The sequence below is a fragment of the Eucyclogobius newberryi genome, unplaced genomic scaffold (genome assembly GCF_026437365.1).
Source record: "Eucyclogobius newberryi isolate DKJ021-1_F unplaced genomic scaffold, fEucNew1.0.hap1 SCAF_12, whole genome shotgun sequence".
In the NCBI taxonomy this organism is placed as follows: domain Eukaryota; kingdom Metazoa; phylum Chordata; class Actinopteri; order Gobiiformes; family Gobiidae; genus Eucyclogobius; species Eucyclogobius newberryi.
In genome coordinates, this window is record NW_027315746.1 from 38,867,723 (window position 1) to 38,880,689 (window position 12,967).

A 12,967-nucleotide genomic window follows, 5' to 3' on the forward strand; every position below is an offset into this window, starting at 1 on the left:
CCATTTAGAATATGGACAGCAGAGGGAGCTGTCCTGCTACTTTTGTACATTTAGAGTCTTTTATGACCAAAAAATATATTCTGAAACTTGTAAAAAAGGATGTAAAAATACCAGGTGCTGAAAGCAATTTTCAACGCAATTGACCTGTTTAATAAAAAATAAAAAAAAGAGTATTTATGCCCCAAGAAACCCCTGAGAAACATTGTTGTCCTGCTACTTTTGTACATTTTGAGCGAGTATTTTATGCCCCAAAAATATTTTGAAGCTTGTAAAAAGTATGTAAAAAATACCAGGTGCTGAAAGCATTTTTTAAACAATTGAGTGTAAAATAAAGATAAAAATATAGAGTATTTTAAGCAAAAAAATCAAAACAAAACTTTACTGTCTTGCTACTTTTGTACATTTGAGAGTATTTTAGGCCAAAAAATATATATATATATTTTGAAGCCTGTTAAAAGTATGTAAAAATGTTCAGCACAATTTACCTGTTTTATAAAAAAAAAAAAAAAAGAGTATTAATGCAAAAAAAAAAAAAACATTGTTGTCCTGCTACTTTTGTACATTTGAGAGAATATTTTATGCCCCCAAAAATATTTTGAAGCTTGTAAAAAAATATGTAAAAATATCAGGTGCGGAAAGCATTTTTTGAAACAATTGAGTGTAAATTAAAGATAAAAAGAGTATTTTAAGCAAAAACTAAGCAAAACATTGCTGTCCTGCTACTTTTGTACATTTTGAGAGTAATTTATGCAAAAATACCAGGCGCCATCAGCATTTTTTGAAATGATTTACAAAACTAAAAACTTATTTTGACTAAACAGGTGGTGCCTATATGGTATTTTCTATGTATTTCATGGAAACAGAGTATTTTATGCCAAAACACATAGGAATAATAGAATAATATTCAGGCTAAAAGCAGGGAAATGGCCAAATGATAAAGAAAGCCCAAAAGGTGTCTTGAAACATTGACTCTTACATTTGAGCAGGGTTTTCTTTAGGTTGAAAGAGTCAAGTTGACAAGAAAAGCTTGTCTGTTCCTCCTGGAAAAGCACGAGTCCCATTCCCCATCTGGAGCTGGTGAAACATGGATATAAAAGCAGTCTCCACCCCAGAGCCCTTCGCTTACGGCCATACCACCCTGAACACGCCCGATCTCGTCTGATCTCGGAAGCTAAGCAGGGTCGGGCCTGGTTAGTACTTGGATGGGAGACAGCGCCTGGGAATACCAGGTGCTGTAAGCTTTTATCTTCTTTTGTAAAGCCTTCAACAGACAAAGAAACAAAGAAACACAGTATGTGTGCATATTTTGAAACTAAAGTGGAACCAAAAACACAGTCAATTTGACTTTAAAATCACACATTTTTGTACAAACTGCCATTTAGAATATGGACAGCAGAGGGAGCTGTCCTGCTACTTTTGTACATTTAGAGTCTTTTATGACCAAAAAATATATTCTGAAACTTGTAAAAAAGGATGTAAAAATACCAGGTGCTGAAAGCAATTTTCAACGCAATTGACCTGTTTAATAAAAAATAAAAAAAGAGTATTTATGCCCCAAGAAACCCCTGAGAAACATTGTTGTCCTGCTACTTTTGTACATTTTGAGCGAGTATTTTATGCCCCAAAAATATTTTGAAGCTTGTAAAAAGTATGTAAAAAATACCAGGTGCTGAAAGCATTTTTTAAACAATTGAGTGTAAAATAAAGATAAAAATATAGAGTATTTTAAGCAAAAAAATCAAAACAAAACTTTACTGTCTTGCTACTTTTGTACATTTGAGAGTATTTTAGGCCAAAAAATATATATATATATTTTGAAGCCTGTTAAAAGTATGTAAAAATGTTCAGCACAATTTACCTGTTTTATAAAAAAAAAAAAAAAAGAGTATTAATGCAAAAAAAAAAAAAAAATTGTTGTCCTGCTACTTTTGTACATTTGAGAGAATATTTTATGCCCCCAAAAATATTTTGAAGCTTGTAAAAAAATATGTAAAAAATATCAGGTGCGGAAAGCATTTTTTGAAACAATTGAGTGTAAATTAAAGATAAAAAAGAGTATTTTAAGCAAAAACTAAGCAAAACATTGCTGTCCTGCTACTTTTGTACATTTTGAGAGTAATTTATGCAAAAATACCAGGCGCCATCAGCATTTTTTGAAATGATTTACAAAACTAAAAACTTATTTTGACTAAACAGGTGGTGCCTATATGGTATTTTCTATGTATTTCATGGAAACAGAGTATTTTATGCCAAAACACATAGGAATAATAGAATAATATTCAGGCTAAAAGCAGGGAAATGGCCAAATGATAAAGAAAGCCCAAAAGGTGTCTTGAAACATTGACTCTTACATTTGAGCAGGGTTTTCTTTAGGTTGAAAGAGTCAAGTTGACAAGAAAAGCTTGTCTGTTCCTCCTGGAAAAGCACGAGTCCCATTCCCCATCTGGAGCTGGTGAAACATGGATATAAAAGCAGTCTCCACCCCAGAGCCCTTCGCTTACGGCCATACCACCCTGAACACGCCCGATCTCGTCTGATCTCGGAAGCTAAGCGGGGTCGGGCCTGGTTAGTACTTGGATGGGAGACCGCCTGGGAATACCAGGTGCTGTAAGCTTTTATCTTCTTTTGTAAAGCCTTCAACAGACAAAGAAACAAAGAAACACAGTATGTGTGCATATTTTGAAACTAAAGTGGAACCAAAAACACAGTCAATTTGACTTTAAAATCACACATTTTTGTACAAACTGCCATTTAGAATATGGACAGCAGAGGGAGCTGTCCTGCTACTTTTGTACATTTAAAGAGTCTTTTATGACCAAAAAATATATTCTGAAACTTGTAAAAAAGGATGTAAAAATACCAGGTGCTGAAAGCAATTTTCAACGCAATTTACCTGTTTAATAAAAAATAAAAAAAGAGTGTTTATGCCCCAAGAAACCCCTGAGAAACATTGTTGTCCTGCTACTTTTGTACATTTTGAGCGAGTATTTTATGCCCCAAAAATATTTTGAAGCTTGTAAAAAGTATGTAAAAAATACCAGGTGCTGAAAGCATTTTTTAAACAATTGAGTGTAAAATAAAGATAAAAATATAGAGTATTTTAAGCAAAAAAATCAAAACAAAACTTTACTGTCTTGCTACTTTTGTACATTTGAGAGTATTTTAGGCCAAAAAATATATATATATATTTTGAAGCCTGTTAAAAGTATGTAAAAATGTTCAGCACAATTTACCTGTTTTATAAAAAAAAAAAAGAGTATTAATGCAAAAAAAAAAAAAACATTGTTGTCCTGCTACTTTTGTACATTTGAGAGAATATTTTATGCCCCCAAAAATATTTTGAAGCTTGTAAAAAAATATGTAAAAATATCAGGTGCGGAAAGCATTTTTTGAAACAATTGAGTGTAAATTAAAGATAAAAAGAGTATTTTAAGCAAAAACTAAGCAAAACATTGCTGTCCTGCTACTTTTGTACATTTTGAGAGTAATTTATGCAAAAATACCAGGCGCCATCAGCATTTTTTGAAATGATTTACAAAACTAAAAACTTATTTTGACTAAACAGGTGGTGCCTATATGGTATTTTCTATGTATTTCATGGAAACAGAGTATTTTATGCCAAAACACATAGGAATAATAGAATAATATTCAGGCTAAAAGCAGGGAAATGGCCAAATGATAAAGAAAGCCCAAAAGGTGTCTTGAAACATTGACTCTTACATTTGAGCAGGGTTTTCTTTAGGTTGAAAGAGTCAAGTTGACAAGAAAAGCTTGTCTGTTCCTCCTGGAAAAGCACGAGTCCCATTCCCCATCTGGAGCTGGTGAAACATGGATATAAAAGCAGTCTCCACCCCAGAGCCCTTCGCTTACGGCCATACCACCCTGAACACGCCCGATCTCGTCTGATCTCGGAAGCTAAGCAGGGTCGGGCCTGGTTAGTACTTGGATGGGAGACAGCGCCTGGGAATACCAGGTGCTGTAAGCTTTTATCTTCTTTTGTAAAGCCTTCAACAGACAAAGAAACAAAGAAACACAGTATGTGTGCATATTTTGAAACTAAAGTGGAACCAAAAACACAGTCAATTTGACTTTAAAATCACACATTTTTGTACAAACTGCCATTTAGAATATGGACAGCAGAGGGAGCTGTCCTGCTACTTTTGTACATTTAGAGTCTTTTATGACCAAAAAATATATTCTGAAACTTGTAAAAAAGGATGTAAAAATACCAGGTGCTGAAAGCAATTTTCAACGCAATTGACCTGTTTAATAAAAAATAAAAAAAGAGTATTTATGCCCCAAGAAACCCCTGAGAAACATTGTTGTCCTGCTACTTTTGTACATTTTGAGCGAGTATTTTATGCCCCAAAAATATTTTGAAGCTTGTAAAAAGTATGTAAAAAATACCAGGTGCTGAAAGCATTTTTTAAACAATTGAGTGTAAAATAAAGATAAAAATATAGAGTATTTTAAGCAAAAAAATCAAAACAAAACTTTACTGTCTTGCTACTTTTGTACATTTGAGAGTATTTTAGGCCAAAAAATATATATATATATTTTGAAGCCTGTTAAAAGTATGTAAAAATGTTCAGCACAATTTACCTGTTTTATAAAAAAAAAAAAAAAAGAGTATTAATGCAAAAAAAAAAAAAAAATTGTTGTCCTGCTACTTTTGTACATTTGAGAGAATATTTTATGCCCCCAAAAATATTTTGAAGCTTGTAAAAAAATATGTAAAAAATATCAGGTGCGGAAAGCATTTTTTGAAACAATTGAGTGTAAATTAAAGATAAAAAGAGTATTTTAAGCAAAAACTAAGCAAAACATTGCTGTCCTGCTACTTTTGTACATTTTGAGAGTAATTTATGCAAAAATACCAGGCGCCATCAGCATTTTTTGAAATGATTTACAAAACTAAAAACTTATTTTGACTAAACAGGTGGTGCCTATATGGTATTTTCTATGTATTTCATGGAAACAGAGTATTTTATGCCAAAACACATAGGAATAATAGAATAATATTCAGGCTAAAAGCAGGGAAATGGCCAAATGATAAAGAAAGCCCAAAAGGTGTCTTGAAACATTGACTCTTACATTTGAGCAGGGTTTTCTTTAGGTTGAAAGAGTCAAGTTGACAAGAAAAGCTTGTCTGTTCCTCCTGGAAAAGCACGAGTCCCATTCCCCATCTGGAGCTGGTGAAACATTGATATAAAAGCAGTCTCCACCCCAGAGCCCTTCGCTTACGGCCATACCACCCTGAACACGCCCGATCTCGTCTGATCTCGGAAGCTAAGCAGGGTCGGGCCTGGTTAGTACTTGGATGGGAGACAGCGCCTGGGAATACCAGGTGCTGTAAGCTTTTATCTTCTTTTGTAAAGCCTTCAACAGACAAAGAAACAAAGAAACACAGTATGTGTGCATATTTTGAAACTAAAGTGGAACCAAAAACACAGTCAATTTGACTTTAAAATCACACATTTTTGTACAAACTGCCATTTAGAATATGGACAGCAGAGGGAGCTGTCCTGCTACTTTTGTACATTTAGAGTCTTTTATGACCAAAAAATATATTCTGAAACTTGTAAAAAAGGATGTAAAAATACCAGGTGCTGAAAGCAATTTTCAACGCAATTGACCTGTTTAATAAAAAATAAAAAAAGAGTATTTATGCCCCAAGAAACCCCTGAGAAACATTGTTGTCCTGCTACTTTTGTACATTTTGAGCGAGTATTTTATGCCCCAAAAATATTTTGAAGCTTGTAAAAAGTATGTAAAAAATACCAGGTGCTGAAAGCATTTTTTAAACAATTGAGTGTAAAATAAAGATAAAAATATAGAGTATTTTAAGCAAAAAAATCAAAACAAAACTTTACTGTCTTGCTACTTTTGTACATTTGAGAGTATTTTAGGCCAAAAAATATATATATATATTTTGAAGCCTGTTAAAAGTATGTAAAAATGTTCAGCACAATTTACCTGTTTTATAAAAAAAAAAAAAAAAAGAGTATTAATGCAAAAAAAAAAAAAAAATTGTTGTCCTGCTACTTTTGTACATTTGAGAGAATATTTTATGCCCCCAAAAATATTTTGAAGCTTGTAAAAAAATATGTAAAAAATATCAGGTGCGGAAAGCATTTTTTGAAACAATTGAGTGTAAATTAAAGATAAAAAGAGTATTTTAAGCAAAAACTAAGCAAAACATTGCTGTCCTGCTACTTTTGTACATTTTGAGAGTAATTTATGCAAAAATACCAGGCGCCATCAGCATTTTTTGAAATGATTTACAAAACTAAAAACTTATTTTGACTAAACAGGTGGTGCCTATATGGTATTTTCTATGTATTTCATGGAAACAGAGTATTTTATGCCAAAACACATAGGAATAATAGAATAATATTCAGGCTAAAAGCAGGGAAATGGCCAAATGATAAAGAAAGCCCAAAAGGTGTCTTGAAACATTGACTCTTACATTTGAGCAGGGTTTTCTTTAGGTTGAAAGAGTCAAGTTGACAAGAAAAGCTTGTCTGTTCCTCCTGGAAAAGCACGAGTCCCATTCCCCATCTGGAGCTGGTGAAACATGGATATAAAAGCAGTCTCCACCCCAGAGCCCTTCGCTTACGGCCATACCACCCTGAACACGCCCGATCTCGTCTGATCTCGGAAGCTAAGCAGGGTCGGGCCTGGTTAGTACTTGGATGGGAGACCGCCTGGGAATACCAGGTGCTGTAAGCTTTTATCTTCTTTTGTAAAGCCTTCAACAGACAAAGAAACAAAGAAACACAGTATGTGTGCATATTTTGAAACTAAAGTGGAACCAAAAACACAGTCAATTTGACTTTAAAATCACACATTTTTGTACAAACTGCCATTTAGAATATGGACAGCAGAGGGAGCTGTCCTGCTACTTTTGTACATTTAAAGAGTCTTTTATGACCAAAAAATATATTCTGAAACTTGTAAAAAAGGATGTAAAAATACCAGGTGCTGAAAGCAATTTTCAACGCAATTGACCTGTTTAATAAAAAATAAAAAAAGAGTATTTATGCCCCAAGAAACCCCTGAGAAACATTGTTGTCCTGCTACTTTTGTACATTTTGAGCGAGTATTTTATGCCCCAAAAATATTTTGAAGCTTGTAAAAAGTATGTAAAAAATACCAGGTGCTGAAAGCATTTTTTAAACAATTGAGTGTAAAATAAAGATAAAAATATAGAGTATTTTAAGCAAAAAAATCAAAACAAAACTTTACTGTCTTGCTACTTTTGTACATTTGAGAGTATTTTAGGCCAAAAAATATATATATATATTTTGAAGCCTGTTAAAAGTATGTAAAAATGTTCAGCACAATTTACCTGTTTTATAAAAAAAAAAAAAAAAAAGAGTATTAATGCAAAAAAAAAAAAAAATTTGTTGTCCTGCTACTTTTGTACATTTGAGAGAATATTTTATGCCCCCAAAAATATTTTGAAGCTTGTAAAAAAATATGTAAAAATATCAGGTGCGGAAAGCATTTTTTGAAACAATTGAGTGTAAATTAAAGATAAAAAAGAGTATTTTAAGCAAAAACTAAGCAAAACATTGCTGTCCTGCTACTTTTGTACATTTTGAGAGTAATTTATGCAAAAATACCAGGCGCCATCAGCATTTTTTGAAATGATTTACAAAACTAAAAACTTATTTTGACTAAACAGGTGGTGCCTATATGGTATTTTCTATGTATTTCATGGAAACAGAGTATTTTATGCCAAAACACATAGGAATAATAGAATAATATTCAGGCTAAAAGCAGGGAAATGGCCAAATGATAAAGAAAGCCCAAAAGGTGTCTTGAAACATTGACTCTTACATTTGAGCAGGGTTTTCTTTAGGTTGAAAGAGTCAAGTTGACAAGAAAAGCTTGTCTGTTCCTCCTGGAAAAGCACGAGTCCCATTCCCCATCTGGAGCTGGTGAAACATGGATATAAAAGCAGTCTCCACCCCAGAGCCCTTTGCTTACGGCCATACCACCCTGAACACGCCCGATCTCGTCTGATCTCGGAAGCTAAGCAGGGTCGGGCCTGGTTAGTACTTGGATGGGAGACAGCGCCTGGGAATACCAGGTGCTGTAAGCTTTTATCTTCTTTTGTAAAGCCTTCAACAGACAAAGAAACAAAGAAACACAGTATGTGTGCATATTTTGAAACTAAAGTGGAACCAAAAACACAGTCAATTTGACTTTAAAATCACACATTTTTGTACAAACTGCCATTTAGAATATGGACAGCAGAGGGAGCTGTCCTGCTACTTTTGTACATTTAGAGTCTTTTATGACCAAAAAATATATTCTGAAACTTGTAAAAAAGGATGTAAAAATACCAGGTGCTGAAAGCAATTTTCAACGCAATTGACCTGTTTAATAAAAAATAAAAAAAGAGTATTTATGCCCCAAGAAACCCCTGAGAAACATTGTTGTCCTGCTACTTTTGTACATTTTGAGCGAGTATTTTATGCCCCAAAAATATTTTGAAGCTTGTAAAAAGTATGTAAAAAATACCAGGTGCTGAAAGCATTTTTTAAACAATTGAGTGTAAAATAAAGATAAAAATATAGAGTATTTTAAGCAAAAAAATCAAAACAAAACTTTACTGTCTTGCTACTTTTGTACATTTGAGAGTATTTTAGGCCAAAAAATATATATATATATATTTTGAAGCCTGTTAAAAGTATGTAAAAATGTTCAGCACAATTTACCTGTTTTATAAAAAAAAAAAAAAAAAGAGTATTAATGCAAAAAAAAAAAAAATTTGTTGTCCTGCTACTTTTGTACATTTGAGAGAATATTTTATGCCCCCAAAAATATTTTGAAGCTTGTAAAAAAATATGTAAAAAATATCAGGTGCGGAAAGCATTTTTTGAAACAATTGAGTGTAAATTAAAGATAAAAAAGAGTATTTTAAGCAAAAACTAAGCAAAACATTGCTGTCCTGCTACTTTTGTACATTTTGAGAGTAAAGTATGCAAAAATACCAGGCGCCATCAGCATTTTTTGAAATGATTTACAAAACTAAAAACTTATTTTGACTAAACAGGTGGTGCCTATATGGTATTTTCTATGTATTTCATGGAAACAGAGTATTTTATGCCAAAACACATAGGAATAATAGAATAATATTCAGGCTAAAAGCAGGGAAATGGCCAAATGATAAAGAAAGCCCAAAAGGTGTCTTGAAACATTGACTCTTACATTTGAGCAGGGTTTTCTTTAGGTTGAAAGAGTCAAGTTGACAAGAAAAGCTTGTCTGTTCCTCCTGGAAAAGCACGAGTCCCATTCCCCATCTGGAGCTGGTGAAACATGGATATAAAAGCAGTCTCCACCCCAGAGCCCTTCGCTTACGGCCATACCACCCTGAACACGCCCGATCTCGTCTGATCTCGGAAGCTAAGCAGGGTCGGGCCTGGTTAGTACTTGGATGGGAGACCGCCTGGGAATACCAGGTGCTGTAAGCTTTTATCTTCTTTTGTAAAGCCTTCAACAGACAAAGAAACACAGTATGTGTGCATATTTTGAAACTAAAGTGGAACCAAAAACACAGTCAATTTGACTTTAAAATCACACATTTTTGTACAAACTGCCATTTAGAATATGGACAGCAGAGGGAGCTGTCCTGCTACTTTTGTACATTTAGAGTCTTTTATGACCAAAAAATATATTCTGAAACTTGTAAAAAAGGATGTAAAAATACCAGGTGCTGAAAGCAATTTTCAACGCAATTGACCTGTTTAATAAAAAATAAAAAAAGAGTATTTATGCCCCAAGAAACCCCTGAGAAACATTGTTGTCCTGCTACTTTTGTACATTTTGAGCGAGTATTTTATGCCCCAAAAATATTTTGAAGCTTGTAAAAAGTATGTAAAAAATACCAGGTGCTGAAAGCATTTTTTAAACAATTGAGTGTAAAATAAAGATAAAAATATAGAGTATTTTAAGCAAAAAAATCAAAACAAAACTTTACTGTCTTGCTACTTTTGTACATTTGAGAGTATTTTAGGCCAAAAAATATATATATATATTTTGAAGCCTGTTAAAAGTATGTAAAAATGTTCAGCACAATTTACCTGTTTTATAAAAAAAAAAAAAAAAAAGAGTATTAATGCAAAAAAAAAAAAAAATTTGTTGTCCTGCTACTTTTGTACATTTGAGAGAATATTTTATGCCCCCAAAAATATTTTGAAGCTTGTAAAAAAATATGTAAAAATATCAGGTGCGGAAAGCATTTTTTGAAACAATTGAGTGTAAATTAAAGATAAAAAAGAGTATTTTAAGCAAAAACTAAGCAAAACATTGCTGTCCTGCTACTTTTGTACATTTTGAGAGTAATTTATGCAAAAATACCAGGCGCCATCAGCATTTTTTGAAATGATTTACAAAACTAAAAACTTATTTTGACTAAACAGGTGGTGCCTATATGGTATTTTCTATGTATTTCATGGAAACAGAGTATTTTATGCCAAAACACATAGGAATAATAGAATAATATTCAGGCTAAAAGCAGGGAAATGGCCAAATGATAAAGAAAGCCCAAAAGGTGTCTTGAAACATTGACTCTTACATTTGAGCAGGGTTTTCTTTAGGTTGAAAGAGTCAAGTTGACAAGAAAAGCTTGTCTGTTCCTCCTGGAAAAGCACGAGTCCCATTCCCCATCTGGAGCTGGTGAAACATGGATATAAAAGCAGTCTCCACCCCAGAGCCCTTCGCTTACGGCCATACCACCCTGAACACGCCCGATCTCGTCTGATCTCGGAAGCTAAGCAGTGTCGGGCCTGGTTAGTACTTGGATGGGAGACCGCCTGGGAATACCAGGTGCAGTAAGCTTTTATCTTCTTTTGTAAAGCCTTCAACAGACAAAGAAACAAAGAAACACAGTATGTGTGCATATTTTGAAACTAAAGTGGAACCAAAAACACAGTCAATTTGACTTTAAAATCACACATTTTTGTACAAACTGCCATTTAGAATATGGACAGCAGAGGGAGCTGTCCTGCTACTTTTGTACATTTAGAGTCTTTTATGACCAAAAAATATATTCTGAAACTTGTAAAAAAGGATGTAAAAATACCAGGTGCTGAAAGCAATTTTCAACGCAATTGACCTGTTTAATAAAAAATAAAAAAAGAGTATTTATGCCCCAAGAAACCCCTGAGAAACATTGTTGTCCTGCTACTTTTGTACATTTTGAGCGAGTATTTTATGCCCCAAAAATATTTTGAAGCTTGTAAAAAGTATGTAAAAAATACCAGGTGCTGAAAGCATTTTTTAAACAATTGAGTGTAAAATAAAGATAAAAATATAGAGTATTTTAAGCAAAAAAATCAAAACAAAACTTTACTGTCTTGCTACTTTTGTACATTTGAGAGTATTTTAGGCCAAAAAATATATATATATATATTTTGAAGCCTGTTAAAAGTATGTAAAAATGTTCAGCACAATTTACCTGTTTTATAAAAAAAAAAAAAAAAAGAGTATTAATGCAAAAAAAAAAAAAATTTGTTGTCCTGCTACTTTTGTACATTTGAGAGAATATTTTATGCCCCCAAAAATATTTTGAAGCTTGTAAAAAAATATGTAAAAAATATCAGGTGCGGAAAGCATTTTTTGAAACAATTGAGTGTAAATTAAAGATAAAAAAGAGTATTTTAAGCAAAAACTAAGCAAAACATTGCTGTCCTGCTACTTTTGTACATTTTGAGAGTAATTTATGCAAAAATACCAGGCGCCATCAGCATTTTTTGAAATGATTTACAAAACTAAAAACTTATTTTGACTAAACAGGTGGTGCCTATATGGTATTTTCTATGTATTTCATGGAAACAGAGTATTTTATGCCAAAACACATAGGAATAATAGAATAATATTCAGGCTAAAAGCAGGGAAATGGCCAAATGATAAAGAAAGCCCAAAAGGTGTCTTGAAACATTGACTCTTACATTTGAGCAGGGTTTTCTTTAGGTTGAAAGAGTCAAGTTGACAAGAAAAGCTTGTCTGTTCCTCCTGGAAAAGCACGAGTCCCATTCCCCATCTGGAGCTGGTGAAACATGGATATAAAAACAGTCTCCACCCCAGAGCCCTTCGCTTACGGCCATACCACCCTGAACACGCCCGATCTCGTCTGATCTCGGAAGCTAAGCAGGGTCAGGCCTGGTTAGTACTTGGATGGGAGACCGCCTGGGAATACCAGGTGCTGTAAGCTTTTATCTTCTTTTGTAAAGCCTTCAACAGACAAAGAAACACAGTATGTGTGCATATTTTGAAACTAAAGTGGAACCAAAAACACAGTCAATTTGACTTTAAAATCACACATTTTTGTACAAACTGCCATTTAGAATATGGACAGCAGAGGGAGCTGTCCTGCTACTTTTGTACATTTAGAGTCTTTTATGACCAAAAAATATATTCTGAAACTTGTAAAAAAGGATGTAAAAATACCAGGTGCTGAAAGCAATTTTCAACGCAATTTACCTGTTTAATAAAAAATAAAAAAAGAGTATTTATGCCCCAAGAAACCCCTGAGAAACATTGTTGTCCTGCTACTTTTGTACATTTTGAGCAAGTATTTTATGCCCCAAAAATATTTTGAAGCTTGTAAAAAGTATGTAAAAAATACCAGGTGCCGAAAGCATTTTTTAAACAATTGAGTGTAAAATAAAGATAAAAATATAGAGTATTTTAAGCAAAAAAATCAAAACAAAACTTTACTGTCTTGCTACTTTTGTACATTTGAGAGTATTTTAGGCCAAAAAAAATATATATATATATTTTGAAGCCTGTTAAAAGTATGTAAAAATGTTCAGCACAATTTACCTGTTTTATAAAAAAAAAAAAAAGAGTATTAATGCAAAAAAAAAAAAAAAAACATTGTTGTCCTGCTACTTTTGTACATTTGAGAGAATATTTTATGCCCCCAAAAATATTTTGAAGCTTGTAAAAAAGT

At 33.0% G+C, this 12,967-nt stretch overlaps 10 non-coding genes across 10 annotated transcripts in view; all 10 read left to right on the top strand.

Annotated features, from left to right (window-relative positions):
* Window positions 1–1,120: 1,120 nt before the first annotated feature.
* LOC140356915 (5S ribosomal RNA) lies at window positions 1,121–1,241 on the top strand. Its single transcript, XR_011926221.1, has one exon. It is a non-coding gene; the product is annotated as a 5S ribosomal RNA (ribosomal RNA).
* Window positions 1,242–2,495: 1,254 nt separating this feature from the next.
* Window positions 2,496–2,614, top strand: LOC140356800 (5S ribosomal RNA). The gene has a single exon (XR_011926109.1). It is a non-coding gene; the product is annotated as a 5S ribosomal RNA (ribosomal RNA).
* A 1,250-nt stretch (window positions 2,615–3,864) lies between these two features.
* On the top strand, window positions 3,865–3,985 carry LOC140356916 (5S ribosomal RNA). The gene has a single exon (XR_011926222.1). It is a non-coding gene; the product is annotated as a 5S ribosomal RNA (ribosomal RNA).
* A 1,253-nt stretch (window positions 3,986–5,238) lies between these two features.
* LOC140356917 (5S ribosomal RNA) lies at window positions 5,239–5,359 on the top strand. The gene has a single exon (XR_011926223.1). It is a non-coding gene; the product is annotated as a 5S ribosomal RNA (ribosomal RNA).
* Window positions 5,360–6,613: 1,254 nt separating this feature from the next.
* LOC140356791 (5S ribosomal RNA) lies at window positions 6,614–6,732 on the top strand. The gene has a single exon (XR_011926100.1). It is a non-coding gene; the product is annotated as a 5S ribosomal RNA (ribosomal RNA).
* A 1,257-nt stretch (window positions 6,733–7,989) lies between these two features.
* On the top strand, window positions 7,990–8,110 carry LOC140356918 (5S ribosomal RNA). Its single transcript, XR_011926224.1, has one exon. It is a non-coding gene; the product is annotated as a 5S ribosomal RNA (ribosomal RNA).
* A 1,256-nt stretch (window positions 8,111–9,366) lies between these two features.
* Window positions 9,367–9,485, top strand: LOC140356792 (5S ribosomal RNA). The gene has a single exon (XR_011926101.1). It is a non-coding gene; the product is annotated as a 5S ribosomal RNA (ribosomal RNA).
* Window positions 9,486–10,732: 1,247 nt separating this feature from the next.
* On the top strand, window positions 10,733–10,851 carry LOC140356826 (5S ribosomal RNA). Its single transcript, XR_011926135.1, has one exon. It is a non-coding gene; the product is annotated as a 5S ribosomal RNA (ribosomal RNA).
* Window positions 10,852–12,107: 1,256 nt separating this feature from the next.
* On the top strand, window positions 12,108–12,226 carry LOC140356812 (5S ribosomal RNA). The gene has a single exon (XR_011926121.1). It is a non-coding gene; the product is annotated as a 5S ribosomal RNA (ribosomal RNA).
* Window positions 12,227–12,653: 427 nt separating this feature from the next.
* Window positions 12,654–12,967, top strand: part of LOC140356966 (28S ribosomal RNA) — a 3,843-nt gene continuing 3,529 nt past the window's right edge. The window contains exon 1 of the ribosomal RNA XR_011926266.1: window positions 12,654–12,967. This exon is cut by the window's right edge and continues 3,529 nt beyond it. This is a non-coding gene — a ribosomal RNA (28S ribosomal RNA).